Raw genomic sequence first — 8,236 nt, 5'->3', positions numbered from 1 at the left:
TTTTTTTTCTGACACAGAATGTTAGAAGTGTCTTTAATCACTTATTATTAAGTACCAGCTCAATAGTTTTTTTTAAAAAACCAAAAAACACACAAAAACCATTCAAATCCCCTTCCATAATCTCCCTGTATTCTTGCAAAGGGGTTTTTACGGTGAAGACATGCTCCTTTCTCCCCCTGTATAAAGCTTCATGAGATAAAGGCAAAGAACTGCATACATCCTGCTGCAGAGGACCATAGCTGTGGAAACACCTGCCCTGGTCATCTTCGCTGGCCAGGTCCTGAAAGACTCTTGTTCATGAACTGTCTTGTCACAAAGCAAGTCCACCACTTGCTTGGCTTGTCGTTCTGAGGGTCAAACACTGTCACAATGTCTCAGCCCCGTCTCTTGCCTTAGCTGCTGTAAGTAGGCCCGCGTGATTTTGTCTTCCTGCTTGTTGGCAGGCTTGGCGTAAATGGCGTTCAGCGGGAAGCCGGGCTCCCCAGGAATAGGGAAGTTGGTGATCCCCAGGGTATACATTTCTTTCTCGCCTTGGCTTTTGGAATTGCACTTCTGGAGTCTCTTCAGGCATTCCGAAATGTAGAGAGTGTTGTAGATCAGAGTCCTATCTGCTTCGCTCTTAATTTCATAGTTCTTGAAGAAGACATTGGCCTTGAAGTAATAAATGGCTTCATCCACAATATCTGTGTCTTTAGTCTCTCTCGGGGCAGGTCCTTTGAACTGACTTCTGATAGGAAGCAGCGCCATGTTCCCGATGAGCTTGGTGTCGGGGTCCATGAGGGAGGAGTGGTAGGCCGGCATCTTCGCAGAACCAGCGTTTGGACCACCGAGCAGCCACCACAGCAAGATGCTTCCAGTCTGGTTGTCCAGGCGCGGCAGGCCTGTTGTTGTTGTTTTTGTTCTTGTTGTTAAATGCCATCAAGTCGTAGGTGACTCATAAGGACCCTATGAACACAAGACCTGAACACTTGTATAACTTTCTTTGTTTCTCCAATAGCTCCCGGAGGCAAGCTCTTTCAGAAGTGGATGCCACTCCTGCTTTCAAGCTTGTTTTAATCGGGGAGCTCCACCAAATACTGTCTGCCTTGGGTAACCATTATCACATTTGGCACATGAGGGTCACAGTGTTCAGCATCAACAACTTCAATCTCATCTCCGTTTAGCATGATATTATTTATTGGTCTTTTTGTGAGGATTTTTGTTTGATGTTGAGGTAAAATCCATGGTGAAGACTGTAGTCTTTGATTTTCATCAGTAAGTGCTTCAAGTCTTCAAGGTTGTATCATCTTTGGGTTGCAGAGAAAGGGAATCTCAGTATCATTAAGTCAGAAAGACTGGGGACAGAGTGCGCATTTTGGACCTAGGTTTCTGCATTGGACACTCCTATAGGTGGAAGATAGACAGAGAAACAGCCTTTTAGAACTGGCACATTGTTTAGATTTTGAGCCTCCTAGACTGTGAGAAAACAGATTTCTGTTTGTTAAAGACAGAGATAATATATCTCTGTTACAGCAGCACAAGATGGTTGAGACAAGAGAGTAAACTGGACAGTTTTTACCCTATGCAGAGAATGACGTGAACCAAATTGGAACCTTTTCAGGAAATGTAGCCTGTGGCTTAAAAAAAAAAGGAAGTTCTGAATGAAGAATAAACCTCAACACCCTCCAATCTGTGGTTGTGGTCAAGGGAGCGGCATGATTGGAGCCAGTATATGCACTACAAACAGCTCTACATGTGGTGAGAACTTGCCCACTGTAGCTGCTTTGTCATTGTCAAAGCCACTGATGTCATCAGTTGACTCATAGGGACCTTGTAGGGCAGTATAAAACTGCTGTTAGTGTCCCTGAAGCTGTAACCTTTACAGAAACGGACTTGCTCATCTCTCTCCCTTGGAACAGCTGATGGATTCAAACTACTCACCTTTCTGTTGATCAGCCAGTGCCTTAAGCACAGCATCACAGGGAGGAGTTAAAGCAGGTGTGAACAATTTAAAAGTGAAACATTAAAACTATCCAAACTCCAGGCTGCATCAGGAGGAATGAAATTGTTCTTACAAACACACTTTCTATTTTTACTACAAGAAACACACTTTTACTAAATTTAAAGGTGAAGGGAAAAGGGAAAAAAACACCAACCAAAACCAAAAACCCAACAAATGCAACCCAGTAACTTTCCCCACTAAATAAATAAAATCACAATGAACACAAGTTGGGTATGTTTACCCACAGGTGCTAGAATATCAGGGAGCATGTGACTTAGAACTAAAAGTGATTGTCCCTCTTCTGATTTGCTAAATACAAAATGTTAGTCAAGTTTTCAAACTTGTCATTTAAAAATATTTGGCAAGCAGTTTTGGGGCTTTTATAGTTTTACTGATGTATAAGAGTTCTGATGACATGGTGGCTAAAGTGCTTGGCCACTAACTGGATGGCAACTCTGTCCATTGGTAAGTCTGACCATCTGCTCACATAAAAATTACAGCCAAGAAAAGTCTCTGACACATGGAGCTGTCATTATTCAGAATTGACTTGAGGGTGATAAATTTGACTTTTGGGTTTAGTTTCAAGTAATTGACATACAGGAGTAGTTACAGCACTTAGTTGTTAACCAAGAGGTTGGTGGTTCAAACCCACCAGCTGCTCCAGGGGAGAAAAGTGTGTCAGTCTGCTCCTGGAAAGATGTATAGTGTTGTAAACCTTGTGGGACAGTCCTACCCTGTTCTATAAGGTCATTTCCCATCAGAATTGACAGCAATGGCCTTGGGGATGCTTACTTATTTTGTATTACTTGGCATATGATAAACTGCATGTACATAAAGTGTGCAAATTAATGAGTTCTAAAATGTGTCTACTCCTGTAATGATCACCCACGATCAAAATCATGAACCTACCCATTATCTGCAAATCTTTCCTCTTGCCCCTTGGTTATCTCTGCATCCTACTCCTCCATTGTCTTTTACTGAGCATTATTTTGAGATTTAGACTCCTTGTTGCTGGTAACATTTTATTGTGAGCTCTTACTCCATGATATAGTTTCTCCAAGTTATTGAGGAGCAAAGATGTTCTTCTGAAGACTAAAGTGCTTTGACTGTTTTCAATACCTTGCTGTGTGTCTGGAAGCTGGATAATTAGGACACAGAAGAATGGATGTTTTTGAGTTGTGGTTTTGAAGAAGAATAATTACTGAATATCCTGTGGACTCTTGGGGAAAGTACAGCCAGAATGCTCCTTGGAGGCAAGGATGATAAAGCTATGTCTCACATACTTTGGGTGTGTTGTTAGGAGAGGTTATCCTTTGGAAAAAAGACCTCATGCTTGGAAAGGTGGAAGGTCAGCAGCAAAAGAGAGGAAATCCTTTAAAGAGATAGATTGAGACAGTGACCACAGCAATGGGCTCAAGTGTGTCAGAGATGATGAGAATGACACAAGATAGGACACGGTCTGATCTCTTCTTCACAGGATGACTGAGTTGTACTCTTCTCCGTGGCACCTAACAACCACAACATTCCATGGGGTGTCTGTACTTTGGTCTATCCATCCACATGCTGAAGAGTCAGGATGTTTAAGTGGTTTTGTTTTTAACTTTTTTATTGAGAAAGTCTGCTGTTAGAAACCTCTCCAAAGTACTGAAAGAGCAATGATGTCACTCTGGAGACTAAGGTGTGTCCGATACAGTCCATGGTCTTTGCCATCACTTGCTATGCATAAGAGAGCTGGACAGTAGGGATGATAGAAGGAGAATTGATGCCTTTGAGCTGTGGTGTTGGAGAATAGTATTGAATATACCATGGACTGCTAAGAAAACAAACAGATTCATCCCAGAGAGGGTTAAAGCAGGCTGCTCCTTGAAGGCAAGGATTCTGGGGCTTCGTCTGACATAACTTTGGACATGTTGCAAGGAGGGACCAATCCTTGGAGAGGGATGTCCTGCTTGGTAGGGTGGAGGGACAGCGCAGGAGAGGAAGGCCCTCAATGAGGTGGATTGATTCAGTGACTGGGTTAGTCGGGGTATTTGTGTTGGAGACAGTGAGATTGGCATAGGACAGAGCAGAGTTTAGGGCTGTTGTACATAGGACCACTATGAGTCACAGGCAACTTGATGGCACATAACAACAACATTGTGCTTTGAGTGAAAGTTCACAGAGCAGATTGGTATGCCATTCAGTCATTTACACTTAGTTTGTTTCATGACTTTGATGACAATTACCACATTGATTACAATTATCATCACCCTGTCTACGATCTCTCCATCTGGTTCTTGTGTCTGTTCATCATCCTTCCATCCTCTCCCTCCACCTGTGAGTCAGTGCTGCCCCTTCTGATCCTTTGGGGTTGAGTATTCTAAGGACTGATTACTTTCCTGATGTGATTGTTCACATCATCAATGTGTCCACTCTGGTTGAAAGCTGTGCTACAGTCGTGAGCTCAGTTCCATGTTCAAGGGGCAGTGAGGCACCAGTGTTCACTAGTCTCTGTCAGACCGTGAACCTGTACATTTTTAGGGTTTAGAGTTGTGTTCTGCATTTATCTTCCACTCTGTCCGGGCCCTTTTATCGTATTCCCTTTCAGAGCAGTCAGCATTAAAAAAACAAGCCCCATATAGTTCTTCTGGGTCTCAGCATCTTGGAGGTTACAGTTCACGAGGTCTATTAGTGCGATGGACTAATTGTTTGCATGCATCTTTGATTTTCTTCTTCACTGTGCTCCAAAGACTAGTGGTTGCACTTTTTTTCTTAGATTTTGGTTATTACAAATAAAATTTGTTAATTGTACAGGTACAAATCTTTGTAAGGACATACGCTGTCATTTCTCCTGGAGAAATATGGCTGAGTCATACGGATGATGTGTGTTTAACTTTTGAAGAAATAGACACACTGTTTTCCAAAGTAGGTGTCACTTTACATTCCCACTAACAGGGTAGGGGGGCTCTGATTTCTCTAAATCACTGCCAATACTTGATGGTGTTAGTTTGTTTTCATTTGAGCCATTGTAATGGATGTGAAGCAATCTCCCATTGTGCTTTTAATCTGATGGGATTTTTTTTCTAGCTGCCCTATAATCTGATGTTTTTAATTCCTGATGATGTTGCACATCTCCTCATGTGGTTATTTGCCATTTCTGTATCTCTGTGTATCTGTTTAAATCTCTTGCCTGTTTTTATTTGTGTTGTTTGTCTTAGCATTGGAGTTGTAGACTTTATATTATGTAGTTATAAGGTCTTTATTGATGTACATTTTAGAGAATTTTTTGCATCCTGGTTTGTGATTTATCCATTTCTGTAACAATATAATTTGAAAAGGTAACATCTTAAGTTTTAAATTTTGATGGAATCCAGTGTATCAGTTTTTTCCCTTGAATAAATAGTTTTTATTTTCTGTGTATCTTTTAAAAGAAACATTTGCCAAACTCCAAGTCACTAATATTTTCCACTATGATTTTTCTAATACCTTTTATTGTCTTAGCTCTTATATTTAAGGCTATAATCCATTTTGAGCTAATTTTTTGGAGAAGGAGGCTGTTGTTGCTGTTGCTACTCAGTCCTGAGTTGACTCCACTTTGAAATGATCCTAGTTACAACAGAACAAGAACCTGCATGACCTGGCACCATCCTTACAGCCTCTGTTGGGCTGGAGGCCACTGTTGCAGCCACCATGTCAGTCTGTCTAGTTGAGATGCTTCCTCTTTTTCCTGATCTTTTGCTTTATCAAGTAAGATATCCTCTAGGGACTAAGTGAGATTGCTATTGAGTACCGCTGAGTTGGAGGCGACTCACAGCTGATTCTTTAGCAGGTTTTCAGAGGCAGTGTAATTGCAAGGGAGGAGATTGTGCAGCTTTTTCTGCCAAATAGATGGTGGATTCAAATCGTGTGCCTTAGGGTTAGTAGTGCAGCACCTTACCACTAGGCCTCCAGAGCTCCCCAGGTGAGAAAGGGCTTTAAATTAATTTCTTTTGCATGTAGATAACTACTTGTCCCAGCATTTTTGTTAAAAAGAGCGTTCATAGAGCTATATAACACAGTCAACAGCATCTATTTAGGCAGATAGGCAAGACAAACAGAAGTAGATAGATGAAAAGACTATACATATGACCAAATATACGTATGGCAGACAGTATTTCTTCATTCATATTAGTATATACTATATATATATATATAAACTAACAGAAGACAATGTTATGTAAGTGTCTTGTTCATAATCTAACACCCTAGGGGCATGAATTTCTGGCTGTGGGGCCTTGGGACCATAGTTTTGGGAGATGAGTTTGTGAGCAGCCATCTAAGGTACAACTATCGAGCTCTCCTTGTCTGGAATGAAGAAGAGGGAAGACAAGTAAAGATGCACTGAAATAACTGTCTACAGGACAAATGGACCCCAGGAAGCTCAGCTTCCATGACCCTGAGACCAGAAGAACTAGATGGTGCCCCGCTATCACAGCTGTTCATTGCCAAAATAAGCACAGTAGATCATGGATAGAGTGTGTTGGGGGAAGTGGAACGAAACTTAGAAACATATAAATGATCCGACAGACTGGGGAAACCTCTGAGACTGTCGCCTTGGGTCATTTGAAGAACCTGCAACAAAAGTCGTCCCCATGAGTCAACTTTCAGTCAGACAACAAGCAGATCTATAACATAACATAACATAACATAACATAACATAACATAACATAACATAACATAACATAACATAACATAACCATAACATCAGAGAGGCACTCACTTCTTGGCGTAATCAACCATATACTGTCAAAAGGGAGCTCTGGCAGCTTAATGTTTAGGAGTTGTGCTGCCAATCCCAAGGCAAGAGCTTCTCAGGAGAAAGATGGGCAATCTCTTCCTGCTAGAGGGACAGCTATGAGTCTGTTCCGACTGGACAGCACATAACAACAACAATAATTGTGTCAAAAAAGTAGCAGCATTTGCCAAGGTTAAAGTAAAAGAAAAAGAAAACATAATTCTTTTCTGATTGGATTGGCATTCATCCTCCTTAGTTTGTTTCGTTAATCTCTATGTCTATCTTTTCTCTAGAAACATATTGTTTTGGTTCCTTTAGCTTTCCAGAGTCTTAAGATCAGACAGTCTAAATCCTCTTTCTCCCCTAATATTATTTTGGCTCCTGTATTTGTTTTCCCAGGGTTACTGTTACAAATTATTGAAAACTGGTTGGCTTAAAAGGAGCCCTGAGGGAGCTCTGGTGGCCTAGTGGCAAGAAGCTGCACTGTAATCTGCAAAGTGCGTGATTCAAATCCACCAGCAGAGAAAGAGGGCAGTCACATCCTGTGTAGTTGGATCCGACTTGACGGTACACAACAGGGGGCGGGGGAGGAGCCCTGGTGGTCTCTTGGTTAAAGTCCTCAGTTGCTAGCCAAAAGGTCAGTGGTTCAAACCCACCAGCTGATACATGGGAGGAAAATGAATAGACATTGCAGCCTTGGGAACCCTGTGGAATATTTCTGTCCTGTCCTCCAGTGACACTGTGAGTCAGAATGCACTCACAGGTAGTGGGTGAATCACTCAGAAGTAGACTGCCAGTCCTTTCTTCCAAGGTAAGTTTGGGTAGGTCCAAACTGCCATCTGTTGGTTAAATTGTTGTTGTTGTGTGCTGTCGAGTAAGAACCAACACATAGTTGACCCTCCCATAGTAGATTTTTAGTCTATAAGTCACTTAGGAGGGGATGACCCATCTTTCTCCCCAGGAGCAGTTGGTGAATTTGAACCAGCTTTCTATGCATACCTCTGTATTGGTAGTGCAATTCTTTAATTCTTTACCACAAGACCACCAAACCTTCCTGTTGCTTAAGTAGCACTACACTTTTTGTGCCTTCCGAAGACTAAAAAAATATCCAAAACAAAAAATCAACCCTTAAAACCACTGCCACTTTAAAAAAAAAGGTACATAAAATAATAGACTTGTGATTGATTTGAGGTCAGGATCTGGTCCTGGCCCCCTTGGCCAGTCAGAGTCTGTCTCTCCTGTTAGGAACTGGGCACCTACCATGTGGGGAAAAGGCCCTTGTTTGGGGAGGCATGCTGGCCCACTTACACCTGTCTGTGCCACACAGTGGTATTCTGCTGAAGCGCTTCATTCAGCTTTGCAGTTAGGGAGTCACTCAGGAAAGAGGTTCCAAGAATACTCACTTGCTCAGCCAGTCCCCAAAGAAAGGGTTTCTCCCAAATGTTACTTAAAACCACAGTTTCAGGCCCTTGAGTCCCTGATTCCAAAAAAGGGACTCTGAG

General features: G+C 41.9%; 1 pseudogene; it reads right to left on the bottom strand.

Annotated features, from left to right (window-relative positions):
* Positions 1 to 260: 260 nt before the first annotated feature.
* LOC102844529 lies at positions 261 to 801 on the bottom strand (annotated as a pseudogene).
* Between the last annotated feature and the right edge of the window lie 7,435 nt (positions 802 to 8,236).

The sequence above is a fragment of the Elephantulus edwardii genome, unplaced genomic scaffold (genome assembly GCF_000299155.1).
Source record: "Elephantulus edwardii isolate Elephantulus edwardi_28Jun2011 unplaced genomic scaffold, EleEdw1.0 scaffold00151, whole genome shotgun sequence".
Lineage (NCBI taxonomy): Eukaryota > Metazoa > Chordata > Mammalia > Macroscelidea > Macroscelididae > Elephantulus > Elephantulus edwardii.
Note: the sequence above shows the minus strand (reverse complement) of the source record. Positions and strands in the feature narration are given on the sequence as shown.